This window comes from Triturus cristatus, chromosome 4_2, assembly GCF_964204655.1.
Source record: "Triturus cristatus chromosome 4_2, aTriCri1.1, whole genome shotgun sequence".
Taxonomy (NCBI): domain Eukaryota; kingdom Metazoa; phylum Chordata; class Amphibia; order Caudata; family Salamandridae; genus Triturus; species Triturus cristatus.
Window position 1 is genome coordinate 446,172,332 of NC_140586.1, and position 24,175 is coordinate 446,196,506.

Consider the following 24,175-nt stretch of genomic DNA (forward strand, 5'->3'; position numbering starts at 1 on the left):
ACCCTACTGTTGCACCCCCTGGAGTTAGAATAGTAATTTTTACCCCTATACTATCCAACACTTACCCTACTGTTGCACCCCCTGGAGTTAGAATAGTAATTTTTACCCCTATACTATCCAACACTTTCCCTACTGTTGCACCCCCTGGAGTTAGAATAGTAACTTTTACCCCTATACTATCCAACACTTACCCTACTGTTGCACCCCCTGGAGTTAGAAAAGTAATTTTTACCCCTATACTATCTAATACTTACCTTAAATGCAATTTAATATTATGCGTTGTAATGGTATGCGTTGTAAAGGTAGTATGCGTTGTAATGGAATGCGTTGTAAAGGTAGTTTTTAAAAATGCGTTGTAGTGTCATGCTATGTAATGGAATGCGTTGTAATGGATTTTGCGTTGTAAAAAATGCGTTGTAAGTGCATGCGTTGTAAAAGTGTGCGTTGTAACGACATACATCCACGCTGGAGTCGCGAACCTGTCTCTCACCAGGAAATACGTGCGCATTGTTACGTGGAACCGTTGCGGCTTCTGTAAATTTATCACAACAGCTCAAATATTCAAAATATTTATATTGATGTAAGTTTTATAACTCTTTCTATAAAAAACATACCTGTAATTTAAAATGTATATACTAAATATCGTGTATTTAATTGCAAAGAAAAAACATCTGTTGCGCCCCTATGCACGCATCAAAATATGAGAGCACGCTGCACACGTACCCACCGTGAGAGGTATGTGACCCCTACACATTTTAAAAAAAGAAAAATATATATATAATAGAAGGTTTGAAGCAATTTTCCTACCTTTTAAATTTAAAAAAAAATCAAAAAGCCATGTTAATGCCTCATATAACTTCTACACAGTGTGATTTTTGTGAGGTGGTTGAAGGCACAGCCCCATTTCTCTACCACTCTGCAAATACGAGTAATATTTAAAATACCTTAGAAATTCACTGAAAAAACAAAGGTTACAGAAATGTTATAGTTTGGAATTAGCATTTAAAAAACCTTAGACATTCACTTACAAAAGCAAAGGTTACAGAAATGTTATAGTTTGGAATTAGCATTTAAAAAACCTTAGACATTCACTTACAAAAGCAACAGGGACGCTATAGTTAGGGTCAGATTTCACTCCTACCAAACCAGAGATATTCAGTTGTTATAGTTAGCTGAGTTAACTATAAATTGAGACCCTGCAATGCACTGTTTATGACCTCATATATTACAACACTCATTACATGGTAAGTGACATCACTCAAGACATCACTCATGACATCTCAAATGACATCAATGATGACATCACTGATGACATCATCCAGTGACTGTTACTGTTTCTAAAAAAGTTTATGTCTTAAATATATATAGACCAAGGTGAATTGATGAATCAGTGGGTGTATGAAGGCCTGTATGGATGATTTAGTGGGTGCGTGACTGACTGTATAAGTGAGTGATTGTACATGTCTCAGTGAATGTATGGGTGAGTGACTAGGTTGTGTGAATGTCTGTATCAGTCTGTCAGTTGGTGTGCAAGTGGCTGTATGGGTTGTGAGTAGGTATATGAGTTTCAAACATTATCGAAGCAAGGTTTCTGTCCCCTGAGCTTGCAAAAGTTTGGTTCCCCAAATCAATTTCAGTTCAATCATGTTCTTCCAATAATCATAGCCTTTAAGGGCTAACTGGTTGACAAACGAGGCTGCATATATTAGCTTACTCTGTGTAAGCATATATTTGTTTGGTGGGGTAGGGACTAATTTGAAATAATGTGATGTAGGATCTGAAGTGTTATATACTGAAAAATATGTGAATTTATCTTTGTATGTTTTCGAACTAACTTGTCGGGGAGTCAGACAATGTTACCATTGTGTGAAATTAAAACGTGTACATTGAACACTGGCTCTATGTAGGAAATGATAGCCACAATGGTGATAAGAAAATATATCAGCATAATTAGCAGCATTAAGTTACAGGTCATCTGACTAGAAAACAGTATAAAGAAGAATGTGGGGCCAACACCGCATCAACCACTTCTGTAACAAAACCATTCTAGGAGGTAGTGGCTATTAATCAACAGGAAACAAACTGTCACCAATACAATCCACAGGAAAAGAAAAAACAAGGCAAGTGTAATCCAAAACATATATTCAAGTTCAGATTAGATCAGTGCATTTCAACCGTGAAAGAAAACACAGATCCATGCTGGAGGAGTGTTTTAAACAGAAGAACTATCGGAGGAAAAATCATCTTGATCCATAGAATACCCAGAAGCACTTAATAGAAAAACAGGAAGCCCCAGTTCTGTAGCAGAACTCACAAAATACAAAAGAGGTGGATCCGCCGATGGTGGATCTGTATAAACAACGTAAGCTGCAAAAGACGCAATAGTAACCGTCCAGAATGCCACAGCCAAACTGATCCTAGACATCCCCTGTCACAGCCACATCACCCCAACACCTCCGCAATCTCCAGTGTCTCCCCATCGAAAGAAGAATAACCTTCATACTCCTCACTCATGCACACAAGGACCTCCACAACACCGGACCAACATACCTGAAAGACCGCCTCTCTTTCCCCACACCCAAAAGACACCTCCAATCAGCTGACCTCTCTCTGGTCAGCTTTCCACACATCTATAAGACCAGAATGGGAAGAAAGCCCTTCCTACCTCGCAGCCTATGCCTGGTACGGCCTCCCCCTGCACCTCCTGCAAGCTCCCACACTGCTCCAGTTAAGGAAGGACCTCAAGACCTGGACTTGGGATGACCCCAGCACTCAACTAAGCCACCCCCTCCCCATCTCACAGGTGAGTAGTTGCACTTTACCAAACCCTGATTGATTGATTGGTTAATTGCTTGTAATAACAGTACACTTCATATGTGTTGCTGGTTCGGTCTAATTCTCGCCCCCCCAACTGGGAAGTGACAGCTTCAATGGTGCTTACAAGCGGCAGAGGAATGTCTTGTGTAGTAGCACGGACACCCCATTGCCCAGCCGCGGCCCGTGGAGGGAGTTCCGTGGGGCGGTAAGGCGGGCGGGGGAGGGGCAGGGTGGGGGGTTCTAAAAACCGGAATATGGATAATTGCAGGTAAGTAAACAATTAAATAAATACAACGAATTTCGTAGCGCGCGCTGCATCGCATTTTGCGATGCAGCGCACGCTACGAAATTTGTTTTATTAATTTAATTGTTTACTTACCTGCAATTATCCATATTCCGGTTTTTAGAACCCCCCACCCTGCCCCTCCCCCGCCCCGCCTTACCGCCCCACGGAACTCCCTCCAAGGGCCGCGGCTGCCATTGCCTACTGTTTAGAATCAGCCACATTGTGTAATTTTACATGGTCAATTGAGACAAAGCGTTTGTCTTTAGAACCAGGAAACGGTGGCAGAATAACAGTCCTTGTGTCTTTGACACCAAGGACAGTCACTGGTGCTTGGTATGATGTTCCAATTTTAGTCACTAACTTTTCTCAAATGAGATCTCTGTTTTTGGATTCCAGCCAGAAAGTTTGGATTTTACAACACTACTTTGAAGAGGGAAACGTTCAATTGTTCGCTTAATTGGGTATCACAGAACTTTTGTAGATCCTGTAAGACAGCACAACGATTATATACCTCAAAGTTCGTGGCAGCCACCACAATGTCTGGACTGTCAAGGTCTGGAACATGTATTTTGATGACAAAAAAGTATTTTGTATGGCATCTGCCCACCCAGAGATCTTTTAGGGAGGTTATTTAGAGCCCTTTGAACCCCATTTGGCGTAGAATTCATCTACGTTCAGTGACTAATACTGTCGCTGTTAAGGACTGCTTTCAGTCATGGTTCATCCTCTCCAGAATTGCCCTTGGGCCGGTATGGAGAAGAATAATGCACCTGTAAATCCAGGGATGCCATAGAATCCTGGTACTCTTTTTATACAAAAGCTCGTCCCTGGTCCAGGTGGAATGCACTGCATGCATGTGTCCTCATAAAGACCTGCATGTCTTTAATAACAGTTTGAGTGTCAGCCGAATGCTATGGGCAATTCCAGAGAAATCTAGTGCAAGAATCAACTGCAACTAAAATAAATGGAAATGCAATGTCCGAAATCAATGGACCACAGTGATCCAAATAAAAGCATCCGAACAAGTGTGTCTGCGGTGAACAAGCCATGGAGAAAGATTTAATTTGTCGACATTTGTCACAACACAGGACAGGCCTGTTGATATAAGCTGTGCCACAAATAACGTTGTTGTAGGAAGGAAATTGTAACCCCCCCATACCAGCATGTGCTGAAGCAACACCTTTATGTGCCGCTATCACTAAAGCAAGTCTGCAGTCTTGGTTGGGCATCAAATGATCGCCAAACCCTGGAATTGTTGCAAAAGCGATATTTTGTTCATTCAAGTCATGAGAATCTTTAGAAGGAAAGCCCTTAGGTAAAGGGGTGCCGTCTTTATTTGCATTAATGGCAGCCAGGATATCACTATCTATTCTTGTTTTAGAAAGGGTAATTGCAGCAACTGTCGCTGTGGCGACTACAGACTCGGCTGCATCATCTGCAAAGGAATTGCCTAATGTGTGTGCTCCTACACGTTGATGACTCAAGGTGTGCGTTGCATTAGTCCGTGGCAACCTATCTTTGAGGGCTGCCACCTTAACCCAAAGCATATTATGCTTTATTGTGTTACCTTTAGAATCTTTGAATCCATTTTATTGCCAATAATCTAGATTATCATTAAAGGTCTGTACACAGTAATACAAATTACACACTATAAGTGTGGAAATTCTGGATCCGTATGTTCAAGTGCAAGAAGGAGAGCCTTCAGTTCAGCCAGCTGCATAGTGCAGTCACCTGAAGATTGCATGTGAGCTGTTTGAGGTTGGAATTCGCCACCCAATATTACACCAATAACAGCAGGTGATCAAAAATCAAAACAAAACCCGGGATTACTAAATGGGTGGAACTCATTTTCCAACACAAGATATCTGGAAAATTGTTTCCTATTGAAGAAGTATTATATGTATCAGAGCAAACAGATTAAAAGCAGATCTCAATGTTCTATTTTCTTTTTTCGTAATATCCACAAAATATTCACTTCATTGAGCCGAAATGCTGGTGAAATTACAGTTCAAACCATGCGCAGAAGGCTTGATTCCGAATGCATTTGGATCTGTAAATCTGATTTGCACACACAAATTCCAGATTTATGAATGTAAAGATGGACAAAACATGAACTTGCAGATAGACATATTGTATTCCTGCAAAAATATCTAATATTCTGCATGAGTAAACCCCACTGAGGGAATCGGGAACAGCTGATCTAATGCGCGGTATGCCAGTAAATTCTCGTGAACTCCTCTGCAACTCATTCCCATCCTGGAGATTGTCTGCAAATTACTCCTGTCAAGTAATAGTAAACGATTTCCATAGGACAGAACTTTACCAAACTGTATTGGTTGTTGTTGGGAGTTTTTCTCCTGGAAAAAAAATATTTTCCTGGGGACAAAGTTGTATGTACTTCAGTAGGTGCAATAAAAAAACACACATAAAGGAAAGTATTGGAAACGCCAATGCACAAGCTTAATAAGGTCTTTTTTAAGTGTACTTTTTAAAGTTGTGACTAAAGCAGATTGCCATGGTTAATACGGAAAGGTTTTTTGAAATACAGAAAGTCTCACATTTGCACTGACCCGAAGTGCCAGACCGACAGGTGCAAACTGACAACTTTCTTTTGTGAATCAGGGACGGTATCTCTTAACAGATAAACAAGGCTAGCCTTTGCACCTGCATGCTCACAGTTACAAATGGAACTTGTACCAATGATGGTAAAGTGCACTGATTCACTTTTCAAAAATATATTTTCATGTGGCACAAATCTGTGAATTTGTACCCTGTCTTAAGGATTTTGATGCTATTGAAACCGTATTTATTGCAATGAACAAGAAACAACTTGAACAAAATGATAAATTGTTGATCCATTACAATGATTAGACTCATAAATTAAAAGACCAGCTCACATCATCTGAAGTCATTTACAAGTGGGTGAAGAAAAGGCTTTGACCATGCACTGCCCAAGGAAGTATTAGAAGAGATAAAACCATGCACGAGAATTTGCACAAGACCCTTGCATCGGTTCTACAACTGAGGGGCAGATTTACAAGCCCCTTGCGTCATTTTTGCGCCGCAGTTGCGGTACTTTTTGTGACGCAGCAGCAGTGTAAAAATGCTGCCCATTTACAACGTGACGCATCTAGGGAGATGCGTCACTTTGTAAACCCCTGCGTCACATTATACCTGCGTCAGGTATAATGTATGCCGGGTGGGCGTTCCAATGCAAAAAAGCCTCGTAGAAGTGACGCAGTGAAATCTACAAGATTTCACTGCGCCACTTCTAGGACGCCACTGTGTCAGATTCTTAGGAGTGACGCAGCGCAATGAGGATAGGCATCCCCCTGCATTGCTGGATTTGAGTTGTGCTTGCGACACGACTCCAGCAATGTGTGTCTTTTGCGTCAACAGATGTGTCAGAATTTCTGACGCATCTGTCAATCCTTGCGCCATGGTGCGCCGTATTGTAAATATGGCACATCCATAGTGGTGCAACAGTATCGCGAAGTGGCGCAGGGAAACTGACGCATCTCCACAGATGCTGCGTCAGTTTCTTGTAAATCTACCCCACTATGTTAATATATGGCCAGGCAAAATTAGACAGATGGGATGGAATAATTATCATTGGCAAGCAATTTCTGCAGCACTGTCAGACCTTCTTCATGCCTTCTAACATCGCAAAAAAAGGGAAAAACACATCACATGTTTAGAAACAGGTACATATTTGCAAAAACAGTATCTTTTCAATCCCAGTAAATGACCTAATACGGTGTTTGCTTCCATTTCTGCCTTTTATCCAAACACGTTAATTAAAAGTAATACTGAAGCAGGAAAATCAATGTTTACTTTTTCATTCAGTCATATGTACCTGGGGCGACATCATCTTGCTACTTACTTGCTGGCGCTGTGAAAATAATAGCCATACCTTTAAAGGGCAGTGTTTGGCAAATGGGAAATAGCTGACAAAGACGGATAGCAAACCACCATCTTTTCTGTATCTGTGAATAACATGCATATTCAGGGGGATATGTACAGGGAAGTGGCGGAGCGTGCCGTTAGCCTTCTTGGCTTAACGCCGCGCTCCGCCACTGCTGACAAGCAAGGCTGCAGCATATTTACAAGAATGTGGTGCAGCCTTGCATTTCCCCCTGCAATGGTGCTAAGTTTTGCAACTAAGCGCCAACGCAGGCCCCCTTGCACCATAGTGCAACGGTGTCCGCGTGCAGGATTGTTTATGTGTAGGAAGGTGTCCCTTCCTGCACATGGACAATCCGAAAATGTCATTCTGTCACTTTCATGTGTGCAGCTTCGTGCAGCACTCATGAAAGTGATAAAATTGCATTTTTTAAAGGTTTGTTTATGTACAGGAAGAGACACCTTCCTTTACATAAACAAACCATGGCATTTTGCTTTTTCCTTGTGTGCTTCACAAAGCAGCGCACAGGGAAAAAGCAAAAACGAGGAGAATTAATGTTTTTCTCCTCGTTTCGCCAACTTAAGACCAGTATTTACCTGGTCTTAATTTTGGAGCTGCCTGCTATGTACGGCATCCTTGTACATAAGGGGCAGCGTAAAAATGACTGGGTGTTGTGGTGGAACGCCCACCACAACACCCACTGCCCACCCCTTTCACGCTAACCATAGCGTGAAAGGGTGCCTTATGTACAAGACAGCGTTACGCCATGTTAAGTGGATTAACGTTGCCTTGTACATAAGGCGCAGCCCATATTGTCACCACAATGTTAGTAAAAGTGACGTTGTGGTGGCGATAGGGGCTTGTATATATGCCCCTCAGAGTCTTAACAGGCAAAATTAGCAATGTGGCTCAGACCAGACAGTGTATTTATCCCTATAATGGTACAAAAGGGGGTGGTGATGGACGGAGCATCAGAACCAATCAAACACTCACACTCAGTCAACAGATCTGGGTTTGATCCATCACCGTTCTGTAGCCCACTCTGCCACCCCAGTTCAGACATGGCCATATGCAAATCAGTCTGACCCTGTGCCTCATGGGAACAGTCCAGCCCGAACTGCCAAGCCATGCCTTCCCTTACATCCCTATAATGCACAACAGATTGTGTCCATATAAAGACAAAGAATGACATGCCTGCTATTTTAGGAAGATAGGGGCAGATTTACAAGAAAGTGCTGCAGCGCAGCAACGCAAGCCCTTTGGCTGTGCAATGCTGTGGCACTTTCAAAGCACAAAAATACAACATATTTACAATAATCTGTTGCATTCCTGTGCGCTCCCCTGCGCTGGTGCACCAATAGCTGCCATGTGCCGGCACAGGCACCCTTGCACCATTGTGCAAGTATGCCTGCGTCATGGGGAGATTGTTTTTCTGCAGGAAGGGCACCTTCCTGCACAAAAACAATCACTACAGGTATTTTACTCTTTCATAGAATGCAGCATGCATTTTAAGAGGAAAAATACAAGGAGAAATGAAAACATTTCTCCTCGTTGTGCCTCGCTACATGGCGTAGCATTCCGACACATTTGCAGGTTTAAGACTTCCCGTAAATCTGGAAATGTGTCTGGTTCCATGGGTGTTGCGTGGGAACACCCACAGCAAGACCCATGGAACGCCCCTTTCACGCAAAGTGTTGCATGTAAAGGGGTTGTACTTACAAGGACAGGAAAAGTCACACTGGGGGATTTTCCTGTCTTTGTAAATATGGGGTAGTGAAATGCGCCGCCGGTGCGTCAAAAAAAGTGACACACTGGTGGCGCACGGGGCTTGTAAATCTGCCCCATATTCTTTAAGGGAAGTTCTATATTGTATAATCTAAATGTTCTATGTAAAATATAGCTTCTCCTTGAGCCAACGGCCTCGTGGAAACAAACACCTAAAATAAAATTGGTAGTCATAAATTAGATGCAATGCAACACATTTATTAAAGGATTCTAACAGAAATGTTTCACGTCAGAGGCGAACTTCCATGCTAGGGTCGTCTGTATGTATGCTGCACACAGAACACTGTTATCGCTATTAGGACATGACAGTCTTTGCACTGCTCAAATTGGCTCTAAGGACCCCCGCGGTTGCCTTTAAGCTCGCCATCCTGCCATGAAGAGTCTCAATTAGATGCCTGAGGGTGTAGAAACAGGGCTCAGAAAACACAAATTGGTCTTCTTTCAACTACAGGTCAAAGGAAAGAGGCATTTGGGAATGACAAAAAATACACAGTGATTCATCGTCTTCCTCGTGGGTTTTTGTTAAAGGTGAGCAGCCATTACGTTTTCATTTTAGATGTCTTTCCATAGAAATGTTTTACTCTGCTGCATTGGTTCTTTCTGTCCCTGAACAAGAAACAGTGAGGAATGGACCAAACAAATGCAGTCACTATTGCAATAGCTTGAGACAATCTAATTTATTTGCTTTTTTGTGAATCATGGCTTTTTGGACTTGACTTTAGCTGACTGCCAAGTCAAATGGCATCTGTCTCAAAAGCAGACATAGAGGCATCTTCAGTAATTGTTTCATTGCTATTGTTTGAAAAAAAGTCATTCATATATTGAATCAGGCCAAAGGAATATGTAAGTCTTAACGTTAGCTATTGGCCGTTAGGTGTATTTCTGGACATGCCTTCTTCCCATTACCATGCATGGACGATGAAGCGGCGTGTCCATGCATGGCAAGGAACACACATTTTTGATCCTAAGTGCTTCCACTCCCTCTTGATGCTGCACCAAGGGTGATTTTGCAACTAAAACATTTGTAAATCATAAATGTAATTTTTGTTCTTAAAGAAGTTCCCATGCTCATGCTAATGATGTACCAAAGATGTTTTTGCACCTTTGTGTGATTTTTCACCTGACTACGATGTTGCTCCTGTGTTTGATACCATACTGTTGCTTAGTTTGCAGCAAACATGTGCTTTTGGGCCTAAATGTGGTACCACACTTCTGCTGGCTTTACACCAATTGTGATTTTCCTCATGCTGTGTTTGCGCATATTAACGTGATGTTTTACACCTACATGATTTATTCCACCCTAAAATGTCTCCATATTCCTTAGGATGGTGCTCAAAGGGCCCATGATACTGCACTTAAATATATTTCTGTGCCTAAATGTGTTTTTTACTAATGTGATTTGTGTTCTCAGAGTTGTTTTTGAGCTTCTGCTGATGTTGCACCAAAGTTGGGTTCGCACGTTTATGTGACTTTTCAGCTAAATTATATGTTACTCATAAATGTGATGCTACAATGCTGCTGACCTTGCACCGAGTGATTTCACTCTATAAATGTGATTTTGTACATCAATGTGATTTGTGCTCCTACTCATTTTTACTACTTATGCAGTTGTCGCAACAAGTGTGATTTTGCATCTCAGTATACTGTCAACCTAACATGAAGCTACACTAATGCAAAACGTTTACACTTAACTGTGATACTATACTTTTAGTGACAAGGTCCGGGTGAAATTTGAAGTACAACAATGTAATTGTTTCATTTTTCGTAATGAAATTTACATACATAAATACAGAGGTTATGTTTTTGTGTCATGTCATGCAACAAAACTCCTGCTCGGCTAGAAATTGTAAAGTGAGATGCACGGAAACAAATGTATTGGCACGAGTGGCATCTTCCCAATGCAAGCAGCAGTTCATTTAAAATGGGTGGTCAAAAAAGTTTGAGTTATTTTTTTACCTGAGGGGACTGTTTAGATTATTTTGGAGTTGCACAAATGCAAACAGCAGTTCTAAGGTAAGCGACCAGAAATCAAATCAAAATTGAATTTTTACCTGAACGGGTCCATTCGGTTAATTTTTTATCACAACATACATTTTTCTCTTTCAAACAGGAAGAAAGTGCCATAAAGGCTGGGAGGCTACCTTACATAGAGTAGCAACTTCCTTGTTCTTGTCTCAAAGATGCCTCCCTCTGCTTTGTTCAGCCCTTTGGTCATTTGGTATTTGGATTTTGGCAGAAAAGCTCAATTGCCTTTTATCTGCAATCTCTGCTGCATCCACACACTTGGAATTTTTACTTTTTTTGAAAATCAAGTAAATTCAGTATATTACTTTGCAAAAGGTTTGTTCGTTGAGGGAGGGAAGGCATCACTATTTCTGTACCTTTCTTTTCTTTCTGTTTGTTTGTTAATGACATAGCCTGGAATTAGCATTAGGCGCCCCTGTAGGATTATGTTTTTAAGAGAAAATGGTAGCATAGCTTGTTAAGGTGGATGCTTGGGGCTTTAAACACATTGCCTACATTTCCTTTTGCTTTTTTAGTGAATTTTGTATACATGTAATAATCATGTTACTGTGTTGGGGCCTAATCCACCCTGCAGTTGGCACCAGATGTATTTTTAATATATGTTTCACTTACTCACTGCTACTGTTTCTATGTTTTTTAATAATTTTAGGAGCTTTTGGATAGCCTTGAATTAAATACAAAATGTAGGTTATGTTTTGTTTGCAAGTGCATGTTCATGACTAGGGTTGGGGTGCTCATGTAGGAAAACATCTTTTTTGTTGTTATCCACATCTTTCTCCACGTGCTTTCCCATCATGTTTTAGTCAGTTTGAGTATGCGTGACGTGGTTTTGTTTTTCTTTATTTCTGAAAGGGGCAATTCAAGTTGTCTTTGGCTATTTATGGTTGAAGAATTTTTGAAGTTTATATAATTTTCTTTTCTGACATTTCTGTTTTATTGTGGTGACACAGTCCCTTGTATGGGCCCAGACACATTTTTGAAAAAAATATTATATATCTGTACAATCCTTTCCCTGCAATGCTGAACGATTTTTATATTGAGTGGGGATCCTGCAGGCAGCATGAGGCAATCATGTTGTTTGTTCTCTTTGCTTCCTTCCTTGTTGGCCATGCGTGACCCGCATTTTGCATAGAGAGTGTGTGTGCAGTGTTCATTTTGTCTTTGCTTTCTATGCTTCCTTCTTCACTGACCTCTTTGTGGACGAGCTCTCTGCCAGTGTGAGAAATTGGGTAGTTGGTTGGGTGGAGTGTAGACCCTGCTCAAGCAACATCCACAATCCTTGTCACGGTAAACAATAAAGTCACTAAATTAACCTGTGCTTAAACCTTCAGTAGCTTTGCACAAAAGCAGTCAGGGTTCACTTAGAGGCAATGAGTAAAAGCATTTAGCAGCAGACAAACAGCCCTAAAGTAAAAGTACAGCACAAGAAAAATCCCACACCAATTTAGATAAAAACAGTAAGTTTTAATAAATTATATGACCCTAAAAAAACTAAAATCTGTTTCACAGAATCGGAGTTATGAACTTTTATAGTTTTTTAATTTTAAGGTGAAAACTAGCATCTAAAAGATCAAAGCACCAACCAAGGACATCTAGTTGCGCAAGACCGGGAAAAGGCAAAAGTTTTGGCTGACAGTGATGGAGTACAAGCCAGATACAAATAGCGGATTGGACTCACTCTGCGATTACCTTCGGACTTAGAAATTTGGGAAAATGTATCTGAGAATCTAAAGTTCAGCAGAGCAAGGCAGCAGGCAGTGTCCAAGGAGGAGTCGAATTCATTGAAAACGCGATCATTGCTTTGGATTATTAGTTTACTGTGTTCTCACTTTAGGCATTCTAAAGATTTGGAACCCTAACCTTATCATTGGATTTAAACTTGATTGGATACTTCATCTTTAATAATAAGACGGGACGATCACTCGCAACTTATCGACATCAGACCGTTATTCTATTCTACATATTCTTTATTCCATTTATGTAAGTACACACACCCCTATGGGTTTTTCGTTGTTCTTTCCTAGCCCCTATGTACATTTGTACAGTTGAATACGTTTTTTAGGGGCTTATTTGTGACATGGGAATAAGAATTTACACGCATATTTATTTGCACTATCAAATTTTGTAAATGACCCCTTTGCTTTGCTTTATACTCCACTTCCTGTTTAAATTCTCAGGTTATCATTAACATAAGATGTACCTTTGACACTCGGTATTTTACAAACACTAGGACATTACGCTGAGTAATGCCCTCCCCTTTTTTGACCTCTTTCAGTGATCCTGAATGACATTCCAGAATTTTCAAGTAGGAATTACACAAACAGATGCATTATTTTTTACGGTGGGTACATCTTTGAACCTCCTTCTTTCCCTTGCTGCTTCCTGTGAAACCGCATTGAGCCTGTTGTTAGTTAATTTTTCAACCCTTCTGACCTAATTTACTATGGTCTATGCAAACTTAGTTGAGGAATGTGATTTGGTTCAAAGAAACCAGTTGCACCACACGTTTGTGCAGTCTGAAATTACTATTCACCTAGAAACATGCCAATGAGTTGATTACTCGTTTATATCAAAAGTTATTGAACATAAATTAATAGCAAGGATTAACTGACTTACAATCTTGTTTTTAACTTGTTTATGTCTTCTAATGTATAGTTAATATTGTCCTTTGTCTTCCTTGTCACTAGCACTTCTGTGTATTTGTTTAAGATCTATGATTATGTTGTTGGTTTTGTATATATTGTATGTGGGTATTCGTTGTATTTATACATTGTTTTATATATATACCTTGCAGCCCTGAAGAAGTCCCAAGAGGACGAAACGCGTCGGCTGCTCTGGCTGTTCTTAAATGTCATTTTAACATATGAAAAATAAAGAAGATCACTTTGGAAAAGAAAAATTTGATGTACATGGACTAATTTTGATTTAAATTTGAGGTTGTGGTGCGCCTTTTGCTGTTTATATTCCTCTCTTGCCCCAGTGTTTGGGGAGGTATTGTGTTAGCGGGTACCAGTCGAGAGCGCACACATAGGGTGAATTTGAACTTATCACCTATCAATACCAAGGGTAATTGATAATCCGGTGCTGTCCCAGAGGGTTACCGCTAGCTCTGTTCCTTCTGATTCGTATTTGCACCCCAGTTAGCACGGATTAACCCCAACAATCAATTGATATTACAGTAAATTGTACTAATTGGAAGACAGTGAATTTCAATTCGATTCTGGAATAAGATGGCCCAATTTAAGGATAGAAGACATGAGTTAGCACAGGATTTGTTTACAACTGGCTCCAAAGCGGGAGGTCCAACTACAACAACCCCCAGCCCTGAGGGTCTGAAAAGTAAGTTCCAAAAACTGGAGAGACTAAAAAAAGCCGAAATGGCTCGTTGGTGGGACGGAACAACCCTTGAGAAATATATGGAAAATGATAAGATCCCCAGAGGACTGAGAATCCTCATTTTTCCCACCTTCGAAAACCTTGAGACTGATGACCTCAAGGACTGGGAGAAGAACTTGCATGACGCCTCATTTGTGATGATGCGGATACTCATTAAAAACGCAGAAGGGAAAGGGAAGAAGCTACAACAGGAGATCAGTGACCTAGAGGCAGATATAGCCACACTGGAACCTAAGGAGGCAATTCGAAAAAATTATGAGATCCTTAACAAAATCCTTGAAGATTATCAAATCTATCTCAAGGATAAAAAGGTGAAAAAAATACGCAGAGATGATCAAGATTACAGGGATGGTAGGGTATATACCTTTGCCCGCAAGTATGATAATATCAAGGCTGTGGGAGAGGGGAAAAGGCAACGTAAAGACACACTGGGTTCTTCACTTGCGGGTAGTGTGTCCTCGGTTTCCTCCTCAGTCAGCTCCATACCACCTGAAGATGTAACACCAATACAATCTAAGACTGCCCAACCCTCTTCTTTTTTATTGGAAATGGAGAAGGTGAGAGTAGGGGGAAGGTTGGCTCCAAAGGGCCAAGGACTAGAAGGGGCGGTAGGCGATGGCAGAAACAGCGAGAAAAACAAAAACACAACAAATATGACCTCAGACAGGTCAACAAGATCCAAGAGGGGAGGGAACAGGAACTAAACCCCAATGAGGAAACCACAATGGAGGAACTGAGGATTGTTAACCTTTCACAGAAAAATCTGTCAGCCTGCGAATTATCTGTTCTTAGTAAAGGCTTAGGATTCTGCCCAACTCAATCGGGCAAGGATGTTGATGTTTTTGTTGACCTGTTTAAATTTGTGCGACAAATAAAATTGAAAGAACATTTCTCACGAGTCTGGCCTGTGTATACTAACAACCAACAAGACCAGGGAGGTACAGAACAAACAGTTGCAGAATTTAATGCTCTCAAATCCATGTTGTCTATACAGTTTGAAACAGAAATGGACACAGACTCCTTACGTTCTGAATTGAATATTGATGAGGACCTCACTATTAACAGTGGTCTAAAGGAAAGATCTAAATTTATACCGACAGGCACACACCCGAATATAGATGTCTTTTGGGAAAAGGTTAGCCAGGATCTATACAGGCTCCAGGCCACACATCCTGGAAACCACAATACAATATACAATCTCACCACAGCCGAAAATCGCGCTCTGAGGGACTTGAGATCTAATCCTGCACTGGTCATCCGCGAAGCTGACAAAGGGGGTAACGTGGTGGTGATGAACACAATGGACTACATGGGGGAGATTGAAAGGCAATTGGCTGACACAAATTGTTATATGAAACTGTCGCATAATCTGATGAAATCATTATGTAAACACATCAATGGCAAACTAGTTGAATGGCGGGAGACTGGGTTAATCGATGGCAAGGAATATGAATACCTTGCAGTCGGAGAGCCCACTTTCCCGTGTATTTACATTCTGCCCAAAGTTCATAAAGGAGCCCCTTTTCCACCTGGTCGACCGATCATTTCCGGTATTAACTCTCCTACAGAGAGATTATCGGAATATGTGGATGGCTTTCTACAGCCATTGGTCCAAAACCTACCTGCTTATGTGAAGGACAGCAAGGACATCCTATCTAAACTTGAGGGTTTGGAATGGACAGACACCTTAGTTTTTACTACCCTCGATGTGTCCAGCCTTTATACCAGCATTAAGAAAGAATTTGGCTTCAGGGCCTTGGAATTCTTTTTGGGACAAAGATCTGCTGTCCACTTATCCCATAATGAGATGTTAATGGAGATGACGGATATCATCCTGTCCAAAAACGACTTTCTCCACGACAATGAATGGTTTCAGCAGACACAGGGTACTGCCATGGGTTCCAGGTTTGCGCCTGCTTATGCCGGCCTCTTCATGGGCTGGTATGAGCGGGTGCACGCCTGGGGCCACCATGCCTCCACATGGATGGAATATATACTTTTCTGGGGCAGGTACATAGATGATGTCATCATCATCTGGAATGGACCTGTCCCTGAACTGATGAGTTACTTCCATTTCCTCAATGATAATCCATACAACATAAGATTCACAATTAACTGGAGTAAGGAGAAGATTGATTTCCTGGACATCCAGTTTTTTGTACAGAATAACACAATACAGAGCATGGTACATCGCAAGAGCACTGCCTGCAATAGTGTATTGCGTTATGACAGTGCCCATCCCAGACATGTTGTTAACAACATCCCCTTTGGGGAAATGATAAGAATGAGGAGGATCTGTAGCACTCAGGAGGGATTTATCCGAAATGTCACGGAGACCAAAAACAGATTCATCAATAGAGGTTACCCTGTGCCCCTCATGAATAAGATCGAAAAGAGGGCTTTCAAGGTAAAAAGAGTAAGCACTCTAGAGAAAAAAACATCGCGTACTGAACGCAAGAAACAATCTACCACTGCACTCGTTACCACCTACAATAAGGACAGTAATCGGATCTATAATATCTTGAGAAAACACTGGAGATTACTATGTGAAATACCGGGCTTAAAAGATGAAATCCCCAGTACACCCAGGGTCACCTACAGACGGGGTCAAAACCTGAGGAACATTCTATGCCCCAGTTTTGTAACGTCCCCCAAACCTCCTAACTGGCTGACAGAGGGTAATGGGGGTTTCTTTACATGCATGAAATGTAATGTATGTAAACTGGGAAGAAATAGAACACGTACGTTCCGATACAACACTGACAAAACGCATAAGATCAAGCATACCATCACGTGCAAATCAACCTTTGTCACATACATTCTGGGCTGTCCATGTAACATCATCTATGTAGGCAGCACAAAAAGGGAACTTAAGACCAGAATACAGGAACATCTAAGAGCGGCAGTAAAGGGTGATTCCAAGTATCCCCTTACTACACATATTCAGGACAAAGGGCACAAGCCAAATGAACTATGGTTCTTTGGGATAGACCATATACCATCATCCCCTAGAGGAGGGAATAGGGAGCTAGAATTAAGACGAAATGAGGCGGGTTGGATATGTAGGCTACGATGTGTGGAAATGGGGCACAACACCGAATCTGAAATGCATTATTTCTTGTAGAAATCATTACATGAAAGAACAACTTGGTTTAACCACAGATGACCATGTATTTAGCATATGAATCTTTTGTATCATCTTCCCATCGTTTTCCGACTAACCCAACCTTACTGCTGTTCTGGAAATGCTAATGTTGATGTTATTATGTACTTTTGTGTGGGAATTATTGGTAACTATGCATGAATCTATAACGCGGCATTCTGACAACTGCCACGTTACGTGCTTTCATTCGCTACTATTACTACTATCATGTGTTCTGGGTATAGCCTAGCTCATGCTGCCGATTTACATATGCTCAACCTTGCTGCCTTACTAAACCTTATCTCTTGAGTGCTGTTTTGGAAATGATAATGTTTATGTGATTATGTGATTACGTACATCCGTGTTGGATTTATCGATCACTATATATGAATTTTAACTGTGGCATTCGAACATCTGCCACGATAAGTATCTTCACTCACTGTTATTATGGTTATCATGTTTTTTTATTACAACCTAGTTCATGCCGTCTACTGACAACTGCTTAACCTCCGGCTTCTGTATTTGAAGTTACTTCACAGTACAGGTAATGCCGGTTAATCCTTTTGAAGAAGACATGGTCTATTTTTTCTTAGTATTTTTCACCCCACTGTTAGTCCCTTGTTGTTTATGCGAGATGCGGGCTGTGTATATACCATAAATTATTAGGACCTATAGCCTCTGGGGCACATTATCTTTCGTTGGTATTGTTGACTTTTTCTCCTGCTCTAAATTATCACCGATATCGGTTCGGTAGCCAGCTCAGGCTGTTTATCAAACATTTAGTTTGTGCCACGGGGAAAACCAAGATTCGCTTTTACTGACGCAATTCTTTAGTCAGTTAATTGATTTCTCTTCCCCGATTTCTCGTATACGTTTGAGGCGAGATTTTGGTTTGGAGATTAGCTTACATAGATAGTTTAGATTTTCACAATTTGCCTGTTCCAACATGGCGGCTGATTTGCTCACGTCTAACTTATACGGAGTATAGACTACTCTGTATTCACATGATTTTAATGGATTATTACTTAACTAGATGTACGGCAATGGATATGTGCGTCGTACGCTTTTACATTATGTCAGCAATCGCAATACCTATTATTATATTACATGTCAATCACTATTTAAACACACGAGCAATAGTCCCGTGTGTTACGGAAAACCTGAGGATTAGTTCACCGTCCAGGATTTGAAGGATGCGGAATCGGGTAGGTGCTTTGGGAATTTTTGACACTGTCTGATTTTGAGAACGCTGAGATATCCAAACCTAGTATTATTTTTGGCAAACTCAAACAAACTTTTATTGAGCTTGTTTCTAGGGACTGATGGCAACTTAGTAGCATTTCCCCATATGAATTAGATCCTTTACACTTAGTACTGGGATTTACCTTTAACTATGATTTTCAAATGATATAACGGTTGGTAGTAAAATACTTTTTTGATCGTTTTTTGTAAAGCTTACACATTGTCAAATAGCTTGCTCGCAATATCCGTTTTGTCTTATTAGGTCACCCTTAAATCCCTTTTTTCCTGATTCTTTCTGTGTTTTAATTTTGGGTTTACCTATATAAAATGCTATGAGTGGGTTGGTCGAATTCATTGAAAACGCGATCATTGCTTTGGATTATTAGTTTACTGTGTTCTCACTTTAGGCATTCTAAAGATTTGGAACCCTAACCTTATCATTGGATTTAAACTTGATTGGATACTTCATCTTTAATAATAAGACGGGACGATCACTCGCAACTTATCGACATCAGACCGTTATTCTATTCTACATATTCTTTATTCCATTTATGTAAGTACACACACCCCTATGGGTTTTTCGTTGTTCTTTCCTAGCCCCTATGTACATTTGTACAGTTGAATACGTTTTTTAGGGGCTTATTTGTGACATGGGAATAAGAATTTACACGCATATTTATTTGCACTATCAAATTTTGTAAATGACCCCTTTGCTTTGCTTTATACTCCACTTCCTGTTTAAATTCTCAGGTTATCATTAACATAAGATGTACCTTTGACACTCGGTATTTTACAAACACTAGGACATTACGCTGAGTAATGCCCTCCCCTTTTTTGACCTCTTTCAGTGATCCTGAATGACATTCCAGAATTTTCAAGTAGGAATTACACAAACAGATGCATTATTTTTTACGGTGGGTACATCTTTGAACCTCCTTCTTTCCCTTGCTGCTTCCTGTGAAACCGCATTGAGCCTGTTGTTAGTTAATTTTTCAACCCTTCTGACCTAATTTACTATGGTCTATGCAAACTTAGTTGAGGAATGTGATTTGGTTCAAAGAAACCAGTTGCACCACACGTTTGTGCAGTCTGAAATTACTATTCACCTAGAAACATGCCAATGAGTTGATTACTCGTTTATATCAAAAGTTATTGAACATAAATTAATAGCAAGGATTAACTGACTTACAATCTTGTTTTTAACTTGTTTATGTCTTCTAATGTATAGTTAATATTGTCCTTTGTCTTCCTTGTCACTAGCACTTCTGTGTATTTGTTTAAGATCTATGATTATGTTGTTGGTTTTGTATATATTGTATGTGGGTATTCGTTGTATTTATACATTGTTTTATATATATACCTTGCAGCCCTGAAGAAGTCCCAAGAGGACGAAACGCGTCGGCTGCTCTGGCTGTTCTTAAATGTCATTTTAACATATGAAAAATAAAGAAGATCACTTTGGAAAAGAAAAATTTGATGTACATGGACTAATTTTGATTTAAATTTGAGGTTGTGGTGCGCCTTTTGCTGTTTATATTCCTCTCTTGCCCCAGTGTTTGGGGAGGTATTGTGTTAGCGGGTACCAGTCGAGAGCGCACACATAGGGTGAATTTGAACTTATCACCTATCAATACAAAGGGTAATTGATAATCCGGTGCTGTCCCAGAGGGTTACCGCTAGCTCTGTTCCTTCTGATTCGTATTTGCACCCCAGTTAGCACGGATTAACCCCAACAATCAATTGATATTACAGTAAATTGTACTAATTGGAAGACAGTGAATTTCAATTCGATTCTGGAATAAGATGGCCCAATTTAAGGATAGAAGACATGAGTTAGCACAGGATTTGTTTACAACTGGCTCCAAAGCGGGAGGTCCAACTACAACAACCCCCAGCCCTGAGGGTCTGAAAAGTAAGTTCCAAAAACTGGAGAGACTAAAAAAAGCCGAAATGGCTCGTTGGTGGGACGGAACAACCCTTGAGAAATATATGGAAAATGATAAGATCCCCAGAGGACTGAGAATCCTCATTTTTCCCACCTTCGAAAACCTTGAGACTGATGACCTCAAGGACTGGGAGAAGAACTTGCATGACGCCTCATTTGTGATGATGCGGATACTCATTAAAAACGCAGAAGGGAAAGGGAAGAAGCTACAACAGGAGATCAGTGACCTAGAGGCAGATATAGCCACACTGGAACCTAAGGAGGCAATTCGAAAAAATTATGAGATCCTTAACAAAATCCTTGAAGATTATCAAATCTATCTCAAGGATAAAAAGGTGAAAAAAATACGCAGAGATGATCAAGATTACAGGGATGGTAGGGTATATACCTTTGCCCGCAAGTATGATAATATCAAGGCTGTGGGAGAGGGGAAAAGGCAACGTGAAGACACACTGGGTTCTTCACTTGCGGGTAGTGTGTCCTCGGTTTCCTCCTCAGTCAGCTCCATACCACCTGAAGATGTAACACCAATACAATCTAAGACTGCCCAACCCTCTTCTTTTTTATTGGAAATGGAGAAGGTGAGAGTAGGGAGAAGGTTGGCTCCAAGGGGCCAAGGACTAGAAGGGGCGGTAGGCGATGGCAGAAACAGCGAGAAAAACAAAAACACAACAAATATGACCTCAGACAGGTCAACAAGATCCAAGAGGGGAGGGAACAGGAACTAAACCCCAATGAGGAAACCACAATGGAGGAACTGAGGATTGTTAACCTTTCACAGAAAAATCTGTCAGCCTGCGAATTATCTGTTCTTAGTAAAGGCTTAGGATTCTGCCCAACTCAATCGGGCAAGGATGTTGATGTTTTTGTTGACCTGTTTAAAATTGTGCGACAAATAAAATTGAAAGAACATTTCTCACGAGTCTGGCCTGTGTATACTAACAACCAACAAGACCAGGGAGGTACAGAACAAACAGTTGCAGAATTTAATGCTCTCAAATCCATGTTGTCTATACAGTTTGAAACAGAAATGGACACAGACTCCTTACGTTCTGAATTGAATATTGATGAGGACCTCACTATTAACAGTGGTCTAAAGGAAAGATCTAAATTTATACCGACAGGCACACACCCGAATATAGATGTCTTTTGGGAAAAGGTTAGCCAGGATCTATACAGGCTCCAGGCCACACATCCTGGAAACCACAATACAATATACAATCTCACCACAGCCGAAAATCGCGCTCTGAGGGACTTGAGATCTAATCCTGCACTGGTCATCCGCGAAGCTGACAAAGGGGGTAACGTGGTGGTGATGAACACAATGGACTACATGGGGGAGATTGAAAGGCAATTGGCTGACAAAAATTGTTATATGAAACTGTCACATAATCCGATGAAATCATTATGTAAACACATCAATGGCAAACTAGTTGAATGGCGGGAGACTGGGTTAATCGATGGCAAGGAATACGAATACCTTGCAGTCGGAGAGCCCACTTTCCCGTGTATTTACATTCTGCCCAAAGTTCATAAAGGAGCCCCTTTTCCACCTGGTCGACCGATCATTTCCGGTATTAACTCTCCTACAGAGAGATTATCGGAATATGTGGATGGCTTTCTACAGCCATTGGTCCAAAACCTACCTGCTTATGTGAAGGACAGCAAGGACATCCTATCTAAACTTGAGGGTTTGGAATGGACAGACACCTTAGTTTTTACTACCCTCGTTGTGTCCAGCCTTTATACCAGCATTAAGAAAGAATTTGGCTTCAGGGCCTTGGAATTCTTTTTGGGACAAAGATCTGCTGTCCACTTATCCCATAATGAGATGTTAATGGAGATGACGGATATCATCCTGTCCAAAAACTACTTTCTCCACGACAATGAATGGTTTCAGCAGACACAGGGTACTGCCATGGGTTCCAGGTTTGCGCCTGCTTATGCCGGCCTCTTCATGGGCTGGTATGAGCGGGTGCACGCCTGGGGCCACCATGCCTCCACATGGATGGAATATATACTTTTCTGGGGCAGGTACATAGATGATGTCATCATCATCTGGAATGGACCTGTCCCTGAACTGATGAGTTACTTCCATTTCCTCAATGATAATCCATACAACATAAGATTCACAATTAACTGGAGTAAGGAGAAGATTGATTTCCTGGACATCCAGTTTTTTGTACAGAATAACACAATACAGAGCACGGTACATCGCAAGAGCACTGCCTGCAATAGTGTATTGCGTTATGACAGTGCCCATCCCAGACATGTTGTTAACAACATCCCCTTTGGGGAAATGATAAGAATGAGGAGGATCTGTAGCACTCAGGAGGGATTTATCCGAAATGTCACGGAGACCAAAAACAGATTCATCAATAGAGGTTACCCTGTGCCCCTCATGAATAAGATCGAAAAGAGGGCTTTCAAGGTAAAAAGAGTAAGCACTCTAGAGAAAAAAACATCGCGTACTGAACGCAAGAAACAATCTACCACTGCACTCGTTACCACCTACAATAAGGACAGTAATCGGATCTATAATATCTTGAGAAAACACTGGAGATTACTATGTGAAATACCGGGCTTAAAAGATGAAATCCCCAGTACACCCAGGGTCACCTACAGACGGGGTCAAAACCTGAGGAACATTCTATGCCCCAGTTTTGTAACGTCCCCCAAACCTCCTAACTGGCTGACAGAGGGTAATGGGGGTTTCTTTACATGCATGAAATGTAATGTATGTAAACTGGGAAGAAATAGAACACGTACGTTCCGATACAACACTGACAAAACGCATAAGATCAAGCATACCATCACGTGCAAATCAACCTTTGTCACATACATTCTGGGCTGTCCATGTAACATCATCTATGTAGGCAGCACAAAAAGGGAACTTAAGACCAGAATACAGGAACATCTAAGAGCGGCAGTAAAGGGTGATTCCAAGTATCCCCTTACTACACATATTCAGGACAAAGGGCACAAGCCAAATGAACTATGGTTCTTTGGGATAGACCATATACCATCATCCCCTAGAGGAGGGAATAGGGAGCTGGAATTAAGACGAAATGAGGCGGGTTGGATATGTAGGCTACGATGTGTGGAAATGGGGCACAACACCGAATCTGAAATGCATTATTTCTTGTAGAAATCATTACATGAAAGAACAACTTGGTTTAACCACAGATGACCATGTATTTAGCATATGAATCTTTTGTATCATCTTCCCATCGTTTTCCGACTAACCCAACCTTACTGCTGTTCTGGAAATGCTAATGTTGATGTTATTATGTACTTTTGTGTGGGAATTATTGGTAACTATGCATGAATCTATAACGCGGCATTCTGACAACTGCCACGTTACGTGCTTTCATTCGCTGCTATTACTACTATCATGTGTTCTGGGTATAGCCTAGCTCATGCTGCCGATTTACATATGCTCAACCTTGCTGCCTTACTAAACCTTATCTCTTGAGTGCTGTTTTGGAAATGATAATGTTTATGTGATTATGTGATTACGTACATCCGTGTTGGATTTATCGATCACTATATATGAATTTTAACTGTGGCATTCGAACATCTGCCACGATAAGTATCTTCACTCACTGTTATTATGGTTATCATGTTTTTTTA